Source organism: Pteropus medius, unplaced genomic scaffold (assembly GCF_902729225.1).
Source record: "Pteropus medius unplaced genomic scaffold, Ma_sr-lr_union100, whole genome shotgun sequence".
Lineage (NCBI taxonomy): Eukaryota > Metazoa > Chordata > Mammalia > Chiroptera > Pteropodidae > Pteropus > Pteropus medius.
Window position 1 is genome coordinate 7,874,625 of NW_024352787.1, and position 20,433 is coordinate 7,895,057.

Consider the following 20,433-nt stretch of genomic DNA (forward strand, 5'->3'; position numbering starts at 1 on the left):
CCTATCGTTTTACTGGTGTGGGGAACCAGAAGATAGAGTTATGGGCTTCCAGAGCAGTTGAAAGGTGAGTTGAAGGAGGGAGCTACGGAGAAATGAGTCTCAATATCTGTGTTTAAACTCTACCAAAAATCTGGAACAAGACTAGCATGCTTGTTCTTACCACTTGCATTCAAATTTATAACAGAGGGCGTAATAAGGTAATAAGAAAAAAAATGCATACTCTTCTACAGACTAAAGTAGAGAGGATAAAGATGATAATGAAATATTTTGAAAAGTTTATGACAACACATTTGAAGAAGATAATATGGACAAATTCCTTGAAAATTATAAACTAGTAAAGCTCATTCAGGAAGAAATAGATCTGAATAGTAATACATCTGTTAAAGAACATAAATTTGTAATTAAAAAACTTCGTGTCTTGGAAAGGAAGAGGAAGGCAGGAGAAGGTTATCTTGGATTCTGTTTAAAGTCACTTAAAGATATAATTTAATTCATACAGATAGATGAACAACTGGGATCCCGAAAACAGCCAGAGGAGATGCAAGTATCTATATGGAGAGAATAATGGGCAAGATATCCAGAACAATGATAAAATCTCTGTCCTATGAAGAAAAAGGTGACCTTTAAACACCAGCCCAATCCAGAGATTGTTCTACCCTCAGATAATAGCGCTAGTCAAGTCAGATCTTTGCTATTTTATTTCTCCCTCCACCTCTTCTATGCAGTAAAGGGATGAAACGTGGTTAACAAGACAGCGGGTAGGGAGAGGAAAAAGTAGAAGATGGGGAAAATGAAGGAGTCATGCACACATCCTGTTCTACTGGCTGTCCTGCAGTAGTCCACATATGAGAAAGACAGGTTGAGAAAAGGATGACATTTAAAAATGTTGTTATTACACTGAACTGGACCTGAAAAGTCATGAGACTTTCCCTAAATTTCACCCGGCAGAAAGAGAAGACCAGCACAATAGAGTAAACATAAAGAGACAGCTTTATGAGAAACTATTTGTATAGTTTAGAGGTAAGCACATTTATTTTTTTCAATGTTTTATTCACCAGTTTTCTGATGTAAAATAACAGACTTTATTTAGTTGTAGTATATTAACTTTGCAATCCACTCTGATTTCACAATTTATAAGTCCAAGGTTGTCTAAATATGTGCTTCTTAATTTTAACCCTTTTACATTATTTACCTTTTGGGGTATAATCAGAAAATATAGTTGGTAAGGTCTCTATTTTTGTTGATCCTATCAAGATATTATTTGTGAATAATTACATGAAAAAATATATGCTTAATAAAATACGTATAAAACTATTTTCCCCTTTGCATAATATAACTTTTCTTTATGTATGAATTTATACCTGTTGATGGAATTATGCTTTCCCTGTAAATCATCCTTTTCTGCTTGCCTACTAAATATGTTTGATTGTAAAAAAGGTATATTAGATACTACCCCATATTTTTACTTTACCCTTACTCTCCTTTCAATTCTAAATATTTTTTAATGTTTTAACATTGTATTTTCAACTTCCAGTTGGTTCACACAGATTATGATTGATGTAGCCTTTTTCTAAATTTACCTTTTATTATTATATAATTGCATTGAAATTGGCCAGTGTTAATTTGTTTAGCTCTTTGAATTTTAAATTTTATCTTCTATAATATTAACAATGTCAAACATTTTTTATTTTTGTTTTCATTTGCTTGATGTGGATTTAGGAACATCAATTCCTTTATTCTTATACTTCCACTCTGATTTTGATGTATTTCTTATTAAGAGCCTACAGCTGAATTATTTTCTTAACCTAATCTAATCTTTTTATGACAGAACTCAGACTATTGTCATTTAAGGAATTGACTGTTATACATGATTTATATTCTTTGATTTATATTCTATTTGTTATATATCTTCTGTTATATTTTATATTGCTTATATTTACATAGTTAATTCATATTTCTTTTTCAACATTTTTTCTTGTTTGATCAAATTTTCTCTAGTTATATTAGGAATTTAACTTTTTCTAACACAAGTAGATCTATTTTACCAATTTTTCTCTTGACTTCCCAATGATATAAAAGAACTTTCAATCATCACATTCTTTCACCACTTTATTCTCAAATAAAAAATTGGCAATGATTTTAATCACCTTGTTGTACCATTACTCACCACGCCACTCCACAAAGGGTGGAGAATGTTTTCTGTCATACTGCGTAAGTCTCAATCATAGACAGGCAGGATGTACCTGGGTCTTGGTGGAATTCATAAAGAAAAAACTGCCAGAGTGTGCAGATTTTCCTAAGTTCAGTGGTCATCGGAGACCTTACACTATCTCTCCAGCCCACCACTAGGGTCTACTCCAAGAAAGGAGTACTTGCACGTCTTTTTGGAAAATATCTGGCTCTCCTCATATATCTGCTAGTCAGTTACTCAACAAACTTAGCTCTCCAGTGAGTTTGAAAAAAATTAAGACTATGATGTTTACTTTACTTTTTTGAAGGAACACCTCTTCCAGCTCTGCATTCCAGAGCAAAAAAAATCTTCTTACCTTTTTGAAGTTTCTTGGAAAATTCCCCTAAGACAATGTTTTTCCTTTAAAATTATTATACCTAGAGTGGTGTACTGGAGTTAGCTACTACCAGCTCAAAATAATTACTTTTTAAATTTTCAGAAATTTTATGAGCTGATGGCAGCATTAATGGTGGGAATATTCCACCATTGAAATCAACAAATGCTACATATGAAGGTGTTTCTTTTCTTTTTTTCTTCCTTTTTTTTTCCTGGAGAGTCAGTTCAAAAACATCGACCAGTTGACCAGTATACTATAGATGCTAAATCAGAAATACAGGTAAGATTCTTAGGTGAGAGAAGGAAATTATATGTTAAAACTTCAATAGTTAGGAATTAATTTTTGTGTGTGTGTGAAAAATTGTATTCAAACATCAATTAAGAGAACAGAAAAATTTCCAAAAAGTAGATATATAGAGAGTGAAAGAGGCAAACAATGTCCTTATAAAACATATTCTTGGGAAGGATCACTCAAAGAGATGAATAGATGAATGAATAAATGACTGACTGAATGAATAAATGAGTGAATGAATGAATAAATACTAAGATTAAGATTGAGGAGAAGACTGCAGTTAAAAGGAAATGTTAGATATAGAGTGTTTTCAATTTTAATAATTTTATAATAAAATGGTCCTAAAATTTATCTAAGGTAGTGCAAAGTCTCATTTTCACTTTACGGCATGAAGTAAAGCAAAGAATTGAAAATATTTTATTTAAGATTATATGCCAAATCTAAACTTTAAAAACCTACTTGCAGATATTAAGAACAAATTTTCTGGCTACCTATTATACTTCATTTGAGAAATTAGAGGTAAATTTCAAACTCTTTTTACTTGTCATCATACATATGAATGATTCTGCCTCTAGCAATGGTATTTTCACAATTATTATTGATCAATAGTTTTTATTTTCAAAAAATACTGCTCTAATCTTGCATAGTTATAATAATCAGCATTCATCACTTTTAGATTTATCTTCCCATAATTCAAACCAGAAATAAGGTTCTTGAAGTTGTTCACTGAACTATTTACTTTTTTTCAAAATGGTTTTTGCTCTTTACAGGAAAGTTAATGTGGGAAAGTATATTTATGTGGTACTAAATTAAATTTGAAAGAATGTATAAAATTAAACCATATCATTTCTCCTGAATCAGCGAAGATTTAATTTGGTTCCACTGAATAAAGACCAAGGTTTCCAATTTAAATAACTGTCAATTTTGATACTAACCAATGATTATAAATACCTCTTGGAGAAATTGTGCGTAACCCTTTTTATCTCTCCTTCTCCATGAATGATCTGTCTATAGAAGAGCCAGTAAATATATTCAAACATCAACTAATTGTTGAAGTTTAAAGTGTTTCCAATTAATTAGATTTTTCATCCATGTTAATGTTAATGCTTATAAAATAAAACAGGGAAAATATAAATATTAGAAAAATGAAGTAATAATAGTTGTCTAAAAAGAAAAGTACAGTTTTTTTCCCTTTTCATGTCAAAGCAGCCTTACATAGACTAAGTGTTATGAATCCTTTAGAATAGATTTAACTAGAGACCAAAAACTTAGAAAAGTACTCCTTTATATTTTTCTGCCATTTCTACAATTATAAAAGCAATTTCCCGGTAGATAGGTAATCATGTAATCAGGTGATCTCCTTATACCATTGCCATGTAAGGCATAAAAGCACAATTTGTACATATATTTTTCATGTAATTTTTCTTACCAAAAACATACTCTTTTTCACACTTCTATAAAAATAATTCTCTTTTAGCACTGTTGGCATAATTTAAATGCAGAAATTTATTTTATTATAAACTATCCATTTAGTTGTTGCTATGTTCCTCTCTTGATGCTGTCCCTATTGAACTAGTGTCTACATGTATCCCTTTATGTAACAGAATAAATTTAGACAACTATTTTGTTTTTCCTGAAGTATTTGCTATAAAACATTTACTAGCAGTTATGATAACAGTTATACTTTTGTTTAGTTGTCTTCTTTTTGCCCAACTTTCAAAAATTAAACCTTTAAAAACATCTCTTCATTACCTTATAATTACAAATTCAGACATATTTTTATATCAGCTTTAATATTCTGATCTGATTTTAGTAGCTAGAAACCTCAAAGTACATTAAGGATAGTTTCCAAAGGCTATATAAATAAGAATTATCAACATCTTTTCCCCATTCAAATCACTCCCATTAATTTTCTCCAAGAATTGATGACTTTCTTCTATCATTATAAAATATTTATCCTGTTTGCATCCTTCCAACAAAGACATCAGGCCCACTAAAAAGTAGCTGGATATAAAGCATATTCAGGACAACATAATACAACAGAAGCAAATTATAAGAATGTTTGTAATTGACTCGAGCTTCTGAAATTAATGGTTGTGCCTCATCTCTCCAAAATAACTTTAAAAATCAGACACTTAAATAAATTAAGGATTCACTTCTTCATTTGTCCATATTTATTATTTTCTTTTAATTAAATTGACATTTTTTTAATTTCTCTCTCTCCTTTTGTTTTTGGTATCACTAATAGATTTGTTCTCAAAGCAAGACACAATCTTCCTTAAGAGTTTTTCTTCAAATGTTTAAGGCTTACATGAGTGTTCATTCATTTTAATGAGTCTTCCCGCCTGGCATTTTGTCAACAAGATCACTCTCCCTCAACTAAAGAAATAATTTTTAATTACTATTCATGATTTAAAAATACTCATGGAAAATTTTACTCAAATAAATATTTAAAAGATAACTGACCTCTAGGAACTCTCCCTCATAGCATCAGGGGTCATCAATTGGTGTCCTAAAAGAATAAGGAAAAGAAGTGAAACTAAAATGCGTAGCAACTAATTTTATTTTCTTAACTTTACAGTTGTATCTCACAGAAATTTATGGTATTCTTAAAAGCGCTATTTACGTAAAGAATCCTTGGTTCACACAATATCCAACAAAATCTTATTATCCTTTTGGAAAAGAAATAGAAGTTTCTTGGTGATAAAGAATAACTTGTCTCTCTCACTAAGGAAAATGCATTATACATTCTTGGACATGAAGTAGATTATGATGTTCTTTTACTAGAGCCTCAATTTTTTATAATAGATCTATTTTTAGTTTTAAGGTACTTTATGTTCCCAGAGTTCACTAGTCATAAGCCCTATTCTGCTCAAACTTTCATTTTCTTTAGTAAGACTATTGCATCCCATGTGTTAATGTTTCTTAGAAGATCAGAGTTTGGTTATTTCTTACCTTATCAATAAGTAGCAGGGGAGACTGACATACAGTAATCTGATTTGAATATAATTTTAAATAATCATACTTGGACACATGCCAAGTCACCAAGTTCTCAGAAGGAAAAATGAAAAAGACTGCTTTTCTGAATATCTCCTATATACAAGAAGAGACAGCTACTCATACATATTGTCAGTCTGAATAAATTCAGTAGCATCTGTCACACAGTTTTAGCCAATTTCCCGTGGTTTCACAGAAAAACAATGTTACCACAATATTAAGAAATATCACTAATTGCTGCTAGTATTTACATATGCTACTTATAATATTTTCATTAAAATCTGATCTGTGTTATTCTTCCAAGACTATTATTTAAAATAAAATAGATTGACAATTTGGGATGTTGGTAAGAAAGCTTTCTTTAGACAAAAGCATCAAAAGCAAAACATATGTTTTCCTCAGATAAGACATTGTGTCTCATGTTTAACAAAAAATTAATTTGTGTTTTGAAATGATATATGGCAATTTCAACATTAATGATATTTATTTTGGATGACCAATGCCAATCCTTTCATACTAGTTTGGTATTGACTTTTTTGAAAGAACAGAAATTACTTTGCACTGACTTAAACAAAACAAACAAATAAGCAAAAATCTATTTCTATATGGGACTCTGGCCTGTCTCACAGAATCTGAGAGAAAAAAAAATGTTTTAGAAAGTTTTCTCCCAAGAAGAGATCCTGAGATTTTGATGGCAGAGTGTAGCCACCCCTCCTTAAAAGCTCAATTGCTAGTAAGACTAACCTCCCAATGCCACTCAATATTTGCATATCACAGATCAACATTCCAAAGCTGAGGAAAAATAACTAAGAACACATAGCATAAACATAGCTACAGAATGTTACAGACTGGGGGTGGCTCCATAGTGTAGTGGTTAGCATGTCTGCTTTACATGCAGAAGGTCCTGGTTTCATGCCCCAAGTGGAGCCATGGACCATACTCCTGGTGCGCTGGGTTCCCTGGGTTCCCCGGGTTCCCTGGGTATGCCGTGAGTGCGTTGGAGGAGACGCCCCACCTTCAGAGATTCAGTTCTTAAGGGGGGACGGTAACATCCATAGGTCAGGGGTGGAAGTTGGGGGGGCGGGTGGGAATTAAAGAGGCGGGGGAAAGAATGTTACGGATGGAATTTTGTCCCAACCCCAATTCGTATGTTGAAACCTAACACTCAATTGATGGCATTTGGAGGGGAGGCCTTTGGAAGGTGATTAGGTCATGAGAGTGGAACCTTTATGAATAGGATTAGTACTCTTATAAAAGGGACTCCAGAGAGCTCCATTACCCCTTCTGCCATGTGAAGACACAATGAGAAGATGCCTGTGAGCCAGAAAATGGGCTCTCACCAGACAATGAATCTGCCGACTCCTTGATCTTGGACTTCCCAGGCCCCAGAACAATGAGAAAAAAAAAAATCAGTTGTGTATAAACCACCTATTCTATGGTGTTCTGTTATAGCAGCTCAAAAAGTCTATGACAGAAGTTGGTTCCAGTAATGGGGTGTTGCTGCACCAAATACCTAAAAATGTAGAAGCAGCTTTGGAACTAGATAATGAATAGAGGCTGGAAGACTTTTGAGAAGCATGTTGGAAATAGGTTACATTATCATGAATGGACCTTTAAAGTCAATCCTGGTGAGAGCTACAACAGAAAAGAGGAGAGCTGTAGAGAAAGCTTCAACCTTCTTAGGGAACATGTGAGTTTTCCTCAACAGAATGTTGGTAAAAATATGTACAGTAAGACCCATTCTGATGAGGTCTCAGAAAGAAAAGAGGAAGACATTATTGGACAATGGAGAAAAGGCAATCCTTGTTCTAAATTTGCAAAAAACTTGGCTGAATTATTTCGTTTTCAGTGTTTTGTGGGAGGTAGAATTTTGCAAGTGAGGACACTGAATATTTCGCTGAAACCATTTCTAAGCAGTGTTGAAGATATGGCTTGGCTTCTCCTGCCCATTTATAGGAAAATGAGAGAAGAGAGGAATGACTTAAAGATAGAATTAAACAAAAAAAGGAAGCAGAACTTAAAGATCTGAAAATTCTCAGCCTATCTCTATTGCAGAACATGAGAACACTAAAGATGTGGCCAAGCAACCTTTTGATAAAATTAGTATGAATTGGCCATCTCAAGAGAAGCCTGAGCAATTCTCTAAACCAATTGAAGAACAATATAAAGGTGATTCTGGAGATCTTCAGAGCTGCCTCTCCCATCACAGGTACAGAGTGCAAGATGTGGGTACGGGTGGAGGTGTGGAGTGGTATCAAAGGAGGGGCCACTGGTACCTACAAGACTTAGATGCTCATATGTCGACAGTCTTCAATGTGACCATATTTGAAGGTGGGGCCTACGATAATTGATTAGGTGATGAGGGTGGAGCTCCCATGAATTAGATCAGTGTCCTTATAAAGGAGATCCCACAGAAATCCTTTGTCCCTTGTGCCCTGAGAAGATATAGAGAGAAAACAGATATCTATGGTAATCTATGATATCAGCCCAAATGGACTAAGACGCAGGGGTCCCCTCTCTGTGAGCGTGAAGGTAAGGCCTAGCAAAGAGTTGTTGGATTCTATACTACACTATTCAGTTTTCTAGAAATATCAGAAAAATTCAAGCAAAGGAAAAAAAATGAAGTCTGAAACTAAAATGCTACTAAAATATCAAGCATGCTTATACAAAAAAATAGCTGTTTTAGAAGAAACTTTCAGTTATTGGGCACCCCGTAACATTGTACAATGTTGACTAAGTTTAGCACAGAAGGAAATTAACATTGGATCTTCCTTTTTGGAAAAATCACTCCATGCAATTGCCTCCTTGACTAAACTGTGGTATACTTAAGCATAGGATCTCAAAGAAGGAACATTCTTTTTTTCAGGTGAGGCAACCCTTGGTTGACCTCACAGATTACAAGGACTTTGTAAGCTTACAATCTCTTATTTTTTATTTTTCATGCCTACAGTATCTGGTCTTCCTAGGTGGTCTCCCATCCAAGTACTAATGAGGCCCGACCCTGCTTAGCTTCCGAGATCAGACAGGATTGGGCTTGTTCAGGGTGGCATGGCCATAGACTCAAAGAAGGAACTTTTGAGCTCAGAAAAACATCAAAATTCTATCAGCCCAGTAGCCAAGAACATAGGAAATATGAAATTTATTAAATGTACTTTGAATAGGTTATCCTCCAAGTATAGGCTAACCTACCTTAATATTATAGCCCAGACACATAAACCAATTTAGCTTGTTTTTTTTATTCCAGAGAAAATCTACTTTGCAATAGCAGGTTATTTTTAAATGAATTCAGTAAATATATTGTCAATAAACTGTTCTTTAATTCATCATTTGGGCTTTCATAAATTTGTTACTTATGTCAGAATTAATTTGCTTGCTAAATTCAAATATTTTACAACAACACCCTTGAAGACCATATTTTGTCTTGAACTTTACAATTAACATATGTTCTTGCCTTTAGATTTCTATAGATCATAAGACATTAAATAATAAGCTTCCTCTTTGGCTGATATTTAGAAACATCAAAACATTCTATCTTGAAGTCACAAAAAGCTGTGAGAACAAGTTTATTCAGGGCATAAATTCTCCCTATGGTTTAATTAAAGGTTAATAATTAGAATTATTATGTGTTGTGGCTTATCCTGAATTCTGATCACTGGGCTTTGTTCCCAATTTCCCCTTTTGATCTTTTCTTTCATGCTCCAAATAGTTTTACCAATTTAAGTATGAAAAAAAAAATCCTTTGTGTCTCATTTTATAGAATAAATGTGCAACAACAGTTCAGGGAGAATATTAACAAAGATATAATAAAAATTTTATGATAAAGTTATTTCTTTCAAAGTGTGCTCTGTCCAAATTTATTTCCCTTATCTACTTTCATTTTAAAATGTAATTACTATAAACTTATTTTTAAATGATTATCAATCCTTATCTGCAGATTTCTGTGTATATGCATGTATAAATTTTCCTTTTTCTGCAATTTTTAAAATATAATTTAAGGTTTTTAATAATTTCTAAATGGAAAGCATGCTATAATCTTTTTCGAAAAAAACAAGGAAATAGATATAGGAAATACTTAAACTTTAAAATGTCAGCATTTAAAGTTTTTTCCTTTTGTCAAAGCTCACTATTTCCATTGATCCAAGAGAGTCTAGAAACTTAGTTGAAATGATAAGGTATGAATCTTGAATGTAAATGATTGAGAAATTTGCTAGATTCACAAATAATGCTTTAGCTGTTTGGAGGAAATAAGTTTATATGCTGGAGAAATTTAGTCTAACTACATTCAAACATTCAGTGACACAATGGGGAAATCTTCCACACTATCTCAATTTCAACCTCATGGAAAATTAACGACTGCTATAAAAAGCCCAAGCTTGTCAGCTTTATTAACCCAGTCCTGATACCAGCAAACTCAAGAAGGGGAAAAATTCTAAGCATTTTAGTTTTTTTTTTTCTTTTGAAAACAGAAATTCCATCTAATTCAAACTTCAACTTTTAAAACCCATTTTCTTTTATGTTATATCTCAAAAGGAACAAACATGTTGTGAACTTCATCATTATTAAAATAATGGGCTACAGGCCTCAGTCAATTTGCTGTTTTACTATACTATAAATGTTAATGGTGAAAAATGAAAATTATAGAATTATTAAAAGAAGAGATTTTTAAACCTGAGTTAAAAATAAACAGCTAATAATTTAAAGTGTATTATAACAAATCTTTATTCTTGATATTAATCTAATTTAAATTATATTTTTCCTTCCCATGACCACAGTTCTTTGCAAACTGTCTTAATTCTATTATGATCTGCCACTTTAAAATATGTTGATTGAGAGTATTAGTGAGAATGTAAATGCTTTTTCAGTTATTAAAATTTTAGCTCCATTTAAGACTGTAGTCATAAATTCCATTGAGGAATTCCATTCTATACCTATCATGTTCATGCTCTACAAGTAGTTTAAGAAGCTGGGTAAACATAATGGTAATAAACAGTTCCAATTCTCAATGGCTTAAAGCATTAAAGATTTATTCTTCTCTCATACAATTTCTGCTGGGTTTAGGCAGCTTTCCAGGCAGCTGTCTCCAAGGCAGTTGACCTACGTGGTTCGGTTCAGCATCCCAGGTTACAACTTTACATCATTTGCTCTTTAATAACTACATCAGCAGAATGAGGAGAGTATGAAAATACACACATTTTCCCTTTAAAACTTCAACCAGAAAGTGATTTGTGACCCTTTTGTTCACATTTTCCTGCCAAAGGCAAATCCTATGGCCTTGCCTAAATTCAAGGGGTCAAACTATTTCTGAATGTCTCATTGGAAAAGAGAACAAGAAATATTGGTGGGCAGTAGTAATATCTATTGCATCAGGGGTCCTCAACTCCCAGGCCATGGACCAGTACTATCCATGGCCTGGTACCGGTCCGGGCATGTTATGAACCAGGCTGTACAGCAGGATACGAGTGGCAGTCCAGCAAGTGAAACTTCATCTGTATTCGCAGCTGCTCCCCAGCGCTAGCATCACTGCCTCAGCTCCACTTCAGATCATCATGCATTAGATCATCAGGCATTCTCATAGGAATCCCTGGTGCCTGGTGCCAAAGAGATCGGGGACCACTATGTCGATATATCCTTGGAGATTTTTATTCCATTGTTTTTTTGTTGATTTGTTTTCATAATTGAGTATACTTTGGGCAGGGGTTGGCAAATCTTTTCTGTCTAGAGAAGCATAGTAAAGATTTTCAGCTTTTCAGGCTATACTCTCACAACTATTCAGCTCTTTTGTTGTATCATAAAACAGCAATAGACAGAGATAAACAAATGAGTGTTCTGTTTTACAATAAAACTGTTTTGTTTTGTTTTGTTTTTAATCAAATGTGGTAGGCTAACTTGGCCTATGGGTCAAGGTTTACTGAATCTTAACATGAACTAACACCTATCCCTTCTAATATCAAGGCCAAATGCGGATATTGAGAGATACCTTAGATGCTCCTTTCTTATCATTTCTTGGTCTTGTAGCAAGCCTTATTCATATAGCTATGCAGGTTGTGCACTGTACAAACTCAAGGGGCATTTTTTACATTGACCACAAAATTAATGATGCCTTCTGTATTTCTGGTTAGTGGAAAGCCCATGTACTAAGCTTTGTACACAAGTTAAAGCGGTAACTTATGATTCTGTTTCATAGACATCAGTGTGTTCGATTCTCTATTACATTAGATGTCTAACATAATAATACCCAATGGGATGGGCTAGGTCTTAGGAGAACTATACATACAATAAATATTATTGCTATGGCTCGTTTTGATATAAGAAAAGGTTAGAAAATGTTGAAAAATACAGAAACATAACCAAAAAAATAAGCACTGTTAATTTTTTTAAAATATTCTGGAGGCTTTGGTCAAGATGGCAGAGTAAGTAAACACTGTGTTTGCCTTCTCTCATGACCACCTCAAAATTACAAAATAAACTGCAGAACAAACATCATTGAGAATCATCTGAAGTCCAACTGAATAGAAGTCCTGTAACTAAAGTCATACAGAAGAAGACACAACAAGACTGGTAGGAGGGGAAGAAATGCAGAAGCTGGTCCCACACTAACATATGGCAGTTAAAAATTGGAAAGAATATCTTGGCTGTGGAGGTCTCTGAGGAGTGAGGAGTCCCAGGCCCATACCAGGCTACCCAGCCCAGTGTTCCAGTGCTAGAAAGAGAAGTTCCCACAACTCCTGGCTGTGAAAACCAGCTAAGATTGTGGCTGAGTGAGACAGAGAGTAGCTATAATCCCAGTCATCCATCTTAAAAGGCCCGTGAATGGAGTTGCTCGCTGATGGAGTCACTTGCTTTTAGCTCCAATGCTGGGACAGCAGCTTGAAAGGCACTGGGGACATATGGAAAGGAATGGAATTGTCTGACTTCAGGAAGAGGGCTTGGAGGGGCAGCTTTCTTCGAGACAGAGGTACTGGAGGGAGCCATTGTTCTTTTATTGAGCTCCTCCCTCCCACCCCCCAGTGTACAGATGCAGGTCACCACCATATCTGAGTCTCCACCAACATGGCTAGAACAGTTCTCCCTGCCCTAGTCATTCACTGAGACACCGCCCCACCCAACTTGCAGGCCCACCTAAACTGCTTCCAGTGGCTTTGCCATACGAATGACTTGTTTTAACTCATGCTGCAGACTTTCCTAAAATCTTTCAAGGTTCATAAAACCTAAACAAGCAGCATCTGGCCTCCGTAGGCCCTGTACCTCTTGCTAAGTAGCCCCAAGACTGTCACTAGTGGCAGTCAGCCATAGTCCATAGCTTAGCCTCTCCCAGGCACTTCCACGCCCAGCACAAGTGGCAACCATCTGCAGATCACTTTGTATCTCATACCAAGTGACTCTAGGCAGAGCATAGGCAGCGGCTGATGTTGGCCTGCACCAGAGCCCCTCCCAAGAGGCCCCAGAACCCACATACCTAGTTGCTGGCTTCAGACCACACCAGACCACCACTCAACCACCTTCACAAAAGATACCCAAAGGGCAGACTAGACGGGCACCAGAGCCCCACGAAAGCAAATCTTGCTCTGTAGAGTCTGTCCCTATACAATAGCTCCTCTACTATTGTTAGTTTTCACAACCAATCTACCCATGTCAGTCCCTCCCATTGACATGCAAACAGCAACCAAGGTTCAACTACAACGGGAGGCAAACACAACTCAGACAAGAAATACACCTGGAGCAGCCGGCTCAGGTGTCCAGGAAGACTGTGCCGCTGGACCACACAGGACACCTACTACATAAGGCCACTCCACCAAGACATAGCAGCTCTACCTAATAGAAGCAAACACAGGGAGGCAGCCAAGATGAGGGTAAAAAGAACTAAACAAATGGAGACAAGTAATCTACCAGATGCAGTGTTCAAAATACTGGTTATAAGATGCTCAATGAATTTAAGAGAAGAGTAGAATAATTCAGTGAGAATTTAAAGAAGAGATAGAAAACATAAAAATGGAGATAGAAAACATAAAAAGAAACCAGACAGTAATGAAGAATGCAATTGCTGAAATAAAGAACACATTAGAAGGAATCAATAGTAGATTAGTTAAAGCAGAGGATTGAATCAGAGACTTGGAAGATAAGGTAGCAGAAAAAAATCCAATCAGAACAGCAACAAGAAAATAAAATCCCCCCAAATAAGGATAGTTTAGGGGGCTTCTGAAACATCAAGGGTACCAACATTCACATCATAAGGATACCAGAAGGAGAAGCATGCGAAGAAGGAACTGAAAACCTACTTGAAGAAATAATGACTAAAAATTTCCCTCACCTGGAGAAAGAAATAGACATACAAGTCCAGGAAGCACCGAAGTCCCAAATAAGATGAACCTAAAGAGGTCCACACCAAGACACATCGTAACTATAATGCCAAAGATTAAAGACAAAAGGAGAATCTTAAGAGCAGCAAGAGAAAAGCAGTTAGTTACCAACAGGGGAGCTCCCACAAGACTGTCAATTGATCTCTCAACAGAAGCTTTGCAGGCCAAAAAGGATTGGCAAAAAACATTCAAAGTGATGAAAAGTAAGGACCTACAACCAAAATTACTCATTCTACCCAGCTAAGTTATCATTTAGAATAAACAGAAAGATAAAGAGCTTCCAAGTCAAGAAAAAGATGGAGTTCATCACCACCAAACCAGTATTACAGTAAATATTAAAGTGACTTTTTTAAGAAGAGGGAAAAAAATAAAAAATGAAATAATAAAATGGCAATAACTACATATCTATCAATAAGTACTTTCATGTGAATTAATTAAATGCTCCAATCAAAAGATAGGGTGGCTGAATAGATTAAAAAAGCAAGACTGTTACATATGTTGCCTATAAGAGACTCACTGAAGATCAAAAGACAGACAGGAAGTAAAGAGATGGAAAGAGATATTTCATGAAAATGGAAACAAACAAAAAAGCTAGGGTAGTAATACTAATACCAGACAAAATAACTTTTAAACCAAAGGTTATAATAAGAGACAAAGAAGGACTCAGTAATCTTACCTCTGGGTATTTATTTGAGGAGACCCAAAACATGACTTTGAAGAGATATGTGAATCTACATGTTTATTGCAGCATTATTTACAATAGTCAATTTATGGAAGCAACTTGCTGTCCATCAATGGATAAATGAGTAAAGAAGAGGTGGTACATATATACAACAGACTATTAACTCAGCCATAAAAAAATGAATTCTACCATTTGCAATGATAAGGATGGACCTAGAGGGTATTACGCAAGGTGAAATAAGTCAGACAGAGAAAGACAAATACCATATGATTTCACTTATATGTGGAATTTAAGGAACAAAATAAAAAAAAAAACAAAATAGAAACAGACTCATAGTTACAGAGAACAAACTGATGATTACTGGAAGGGAGGGGGTTGAGGGGCTGGGCGAAAAGATGAAAGAATTAAGAAGTACAAATTGGAAGTTACAAAATTGTCACAGGGACGTGAAGTACAGCATAGGGAATATAGTCAATTATATTGTAATAACTATATGTAGTGCCAGGTGGACACTAATCAGGGGAATCACTTTGTAAATTATATAAATGTCTAACCACTATGCTGTACACCTAAATCTAATATAAAATAATGTTGAATGTCAACTCTAAGTGAAAAAAGGTTCTGTATTATTTAGACATATAGGATGCAATTTTCAGAGATCGTTATTAATATTAATAAACTTTCATTTTCTATGACATATTTTTGTACTATTCAATTTTATTTACCTTGAAGACTTATTATTTTTATAATAAGAAAAAAATAGATATAAATAAATATGTACACATGAGGTGAGACTGTATACTAATAAGCCACTTTCTCAATTTCCCCTAAGAAGATCAATCTTATTAATTTTAATAATGTAGTGCAGCTACATTATTACTTTATAGGTTTATATTTTGTTGTCTGAGTAGTCTTATTCTTATTCTTTCATGCTGAATTGTAGAGAGAGGTGTAATAATCTCTTCCAGATAGTCAGAGAAAGGCAGTGATAGAGAAATGGTTTTGGAGGGAAAGTATATGAGGACAGTTTATATAAGAACAAAGATGTGATGGGGAAATGAGTTAGAAGCATTCTATTCCATTGGGGATGGGAGATAAGAGTTCTTATCTTCTGCTATACTTGTTTTTTATTTTTTTTTCACATTTTCGAGTTTTCTTAAACTGTTTTTTCTTGTCTTTTGTGTACTCCCCAAAATTTTTTCCTTGTCTACTAATAGTTTGGAGAACAAATTTATGTGAGTTATTTTTTTCTAGAAAACATATGAAAGGTGACAGTTGATTATAATGAGTATAATAATAATTGTTAACTGGTATGTTTTCTATAGGATTTTTTAAAAGTCGTCTACAACTTATGCTGATCTTTTATATATGAGACATCTTTTTAAAATATAATAATAGCGATGTAGTAGGATCAATACAGAGAAAAACAGAAATAGGGATGAGGAGAAAAAGTCTTGAATTTTAGGTAACACTAGTATTAATGGTCTATTTTATAATGAAACTGTATTATATTTTTATTATTCTACACAAGTCAATGAAAAAAATTAGTACTACATATGAATAATTATTAGTGTTCTCTTCCTCCGATAGGGAAAAGAAGCATTTCTTTTTTTATAGCTTACTGTTTAACATCAAATGGTAACAAAATGAGAATAAACCCAACTGCCTTAGGCACTACTAGTATCCCACATTTCCTTTCTCAACCTTTTAATATCAAGCTTAATGCATAAATGACAACTGAAAATGTTATTTCCCAGCCTCTCCTGCATCTAGGTACCAGCCATGTGACTAAGTTCTAGAGAATGGAGCATGAGATGACTTTCAGGCCATGCTCTGAAAGTGAGAGGTCATGCCCTACATTTTTGCCTTTGTCTTGCTAGCTGGAATGCAAATATCAGATTCAGGTAACTATCTCGGAAGCTGCACATTGAGTATAGTAGACCAACAAGATAGAAGGAAGCCGGGGCCCTGGCACTGTACAGTCATCATATCACACCTGGAATATTTTTGCTCTGACTGTATGTAAGAGAGGAATAAACTTCTATGTGGATTACTCCATTGTAATTTTGTTCTTCATTATTGTAGCTGAAACTTTACTCAATTTATCAATCAATTAACACAAACAGAACAAATGTAAATGGACTAGAATAAGTAAAAATAATGAATTAACATTTTCTTACAGTTTATAGCTCCAACAACAAGATTGAACACTATTAATATATTAAATAGTCACAGTTACATAGCAAAATATTTGTTTCTAAATTTTAAATAGATAAATGAGCCTGGTTTGGAACAAAATCAAAAGCTTCTGTGAATGTGTATTTATTTTCATATATATATGAAAATTTGAATAAAATATACAATACAATCCAATAGATTTTACATAATTATTGTAAGCAATGTAGTTGGGGAAGCAAAGGCAAGCATAGCTAACTGTAATAGATCATATCAAGTGTAATATTCATGTGAGTAAAATACTTGAGGATCAAATGAGAGTAAGTTTATACTTCAATGCTTATAAAATCTATTATAAAATCTATTGTACTATATTGCCTATTTTGATCAAATTTTCTCACATAAAGCTATTAATATAAAAGTTTTTGATTTGTTTAGATTATAAAATTTAATCTATCTTCAACAAAAATTTATTGATTGCCTCCTAATTGTTCCTCTGCTAGGCACTAGAAAGCAAAAGTTAATGCACAGTTAATGCCCATCTATAAGAAACTCAAAAATCAGGTTCATGAACAAAGGCAGGCAAAACTAACTGTAATGGATTGTAATAAGTGCAATAATATTAGTATGAGCAAGATACTTTGGGAACACATATGGGTAAGTGATTACTTTTCTTCTATAAGTCAGAAAAGGTTTCATAGAAATGATATATGAGCTAGACAAAGAATGAGCTGTATTCTCCCTGACTTGTCTTTTCAGGGGTTTCCGAAAGTCAAATATATCACAATGTGAAATGAGTTGCTTCAAGAAGTGGTAAATTTTCTATCACTGAAGCTGATAGACCACAAGCTGTACAAAGCTCATATGGTAGGGAGTAAATCTTCTGTGTTGGGGTGTTTGGCAGATATTCCTTGGTTCTCTAAGTTCATTCTTCCCTGAGAAGGCAAGCTTCTAAATTCTGAGTTGGAGTAGATATTGAGGTGGAGAGAGGGTTTATGGCATTGCAGGCCAATGAACAGCATGTATAAAACTATAAAAGTAACTCATATCTTTGAAAAATGTCAGGTAGGATTATGTAACCAGAGTGAATAATGGCAAGAGTACATTGGAGGGGAAAGTAAATCAAATAGGCAAGAAATGAGATGGAAAGTATAAATTAAGTTCGGATTAATGAAATTATCAAATATAATTTTGAGAAGTTTAGATTTATTCTAAAAACTACTGAAATATACAAAGATTTTGGAATAAAAAAAGATATGAGAGTTATGCAAGAATGAAGTGAAGATATCATTACTGACAAATTACATAAGATCCTATAAGATGTCTGGTAGGCTTCTAATATTTTTGCCCACAAAGAATTTTTCCTTACTTTGCTAAAAGTGCTTCCTTTTTCCTTTAGAACTACCTCTTCTCAATTATAAGCATTTTTGAGATGACTGTCAAGTAAGGTGGGCAAATAACCTAAGTCAGGAAATGAAGAAGTTCTACTTGAATTTAAATCTTGTATAGGACACTGCGATTGAAGCTGATGGTCTCTCCCATCTCAAGAACTGTACCTTGAAGAGATTATTTATTAGTCCATAAACTTAGATCTACAGAGCTGCCTTCTACTTGTTCTTCCTAAAGTATCCTTATTCAGATTTTCATTCAATACCTTTTGCTATTCCTCATCCTTCCACAAATTCTATGTTGGTGATTAATCATAGTTTACTTTCGTTTGCAAATAGAGATCCCCAATACACATCCACAGCAGTCCTGCCTAATAATAAGCAAATGTTTCACATATTACAGGGCACTTAGTGAGATCATTGGTATTATTCAAAAAATAGTTGGTTCTGGACATCAGCAAGATGGCAGAACAGGAAACCCTCAGCAATGGATACACAAATTTAACAACAATACACAGACTATTTCCCTTTGTGAGAAATTCGGAGACCAGTTGAGAGGCTCCTGTACCCTTACCCAGATGTATCATAACTGGTAGGAAAATTTATGGCATCCTCTTGCCATAATCCTTTCTCTTGGCATAGAACAACCTGATCAAGAGAAAACCCCACAGCTCTCAACTTTAGCATAGACAGAGAAGGATAAGATTGTATCAGACAACCAAAATTCTGATATTTCATGGGGCTGTCCAAGGAACTGATAATCTGTTTTCTTTGAAGCTGAGAGCTGACAAGAAAGAGCCCCAAGTTGGGAGACACTGAGAACAAACATGACAGTTTGGACTAGTATGCACTCACTTGCCATACTCCTCCCAAAGGCTCAGTGCAGAACAAGTGGATGAAAATTTCCAAATCCCAGCTTCCCTCTGGGGAGGGTCCAACACAGCTTTTTAGAGGGACTGGCTTCTGTCCTAACTGTCTCTGAGTACTAATAGGACCCAGCATACTCTAGTTGCCTGGGAGCTAATGAGAACAAAGGTAAAGGTTTAAATATTACACACTCACCTAAAATTTATAAATACGGAATCTGTTGATAAAAGTAATCAACTGTATTTCGTTAAGCCTGTTGTTGCCACAAACAAAATCAAGGAGAAAGAAATAGTGAAGGGCAAGGATTAAGTTAACAACTAACAAAGGCTGCCACAGAAATGCAAAAGAATGTCTTCAAATGTATACAAGGCATATCCCCATTACAGAATATTATAATGATATGTGATTTTAGAGCTTTCCTATGGAGGTCTGGAACCATGACATTTGTATCAATTCTTGGCTAAACATCATGAGAAAAGTGATTTATTTGGTGAGGATAAATGAGTTGTAGTAATATGGCAGCAAGACAGAAACCAGTAAGGAAAACTCTACTTATGAATAGAGGTGGCCAAAGGATGCTGGAATCAGAAATATATAATATTTATTTACGTTTCTTTTTTTGGCATCGGGATTCATTTATGTTACCCTTAAATCATAGAAAATTTTGTTAAATGAAAGCCGGGAGATGTAGATTAGAAGCTGAGGCAAGGGACCTCCTACCAGGAATCATTTGTGAAACATATAACTGTGTCCTAGAGATTGGAGAAGAAACTGGATTCTAGCATTTATGATGAGTGAAGATACTATTATTTGAATATTAAAGTAAAAGATGACTTTTACTTGTCACTTGTGTTCCACATAGGTACACAAGTAATCAAGTTTGAGAAAGGCTAAGAATAAACTTCCAGAATCTTTGTTCTACCTATGGCTCTTTGAGAAGTAGAATCTGGGAACTAGCAGTATGTCCCTTCTACTGGAAATCTACTAATAAAGAATTAATAGTCTCTCCAAACTAAGGGTTTTGTAATCTGTAGTCTAATTTTTTTATAGCTAGTAATAATCGCCTCTCATTCTCCAGTGCCTCTTAGGGACATGGCAGGCAGACAGCT

At 34.5% G+C, this 20,433-nt stretch overlaps 1 pseudogene; it reads right to left on the bottom strand.

The window, feature by feature from the left end:
• Window positions 1–8,796: 8,796 nt before the first annotated feature.
• LOC120591981 (uncharacterized) lies at window positions 8,797–8,915 on the bottom strand (annotated as a pseudogene).
• Window positions 8,916–20,433: the final 11,518 nt, after the last annotated feature.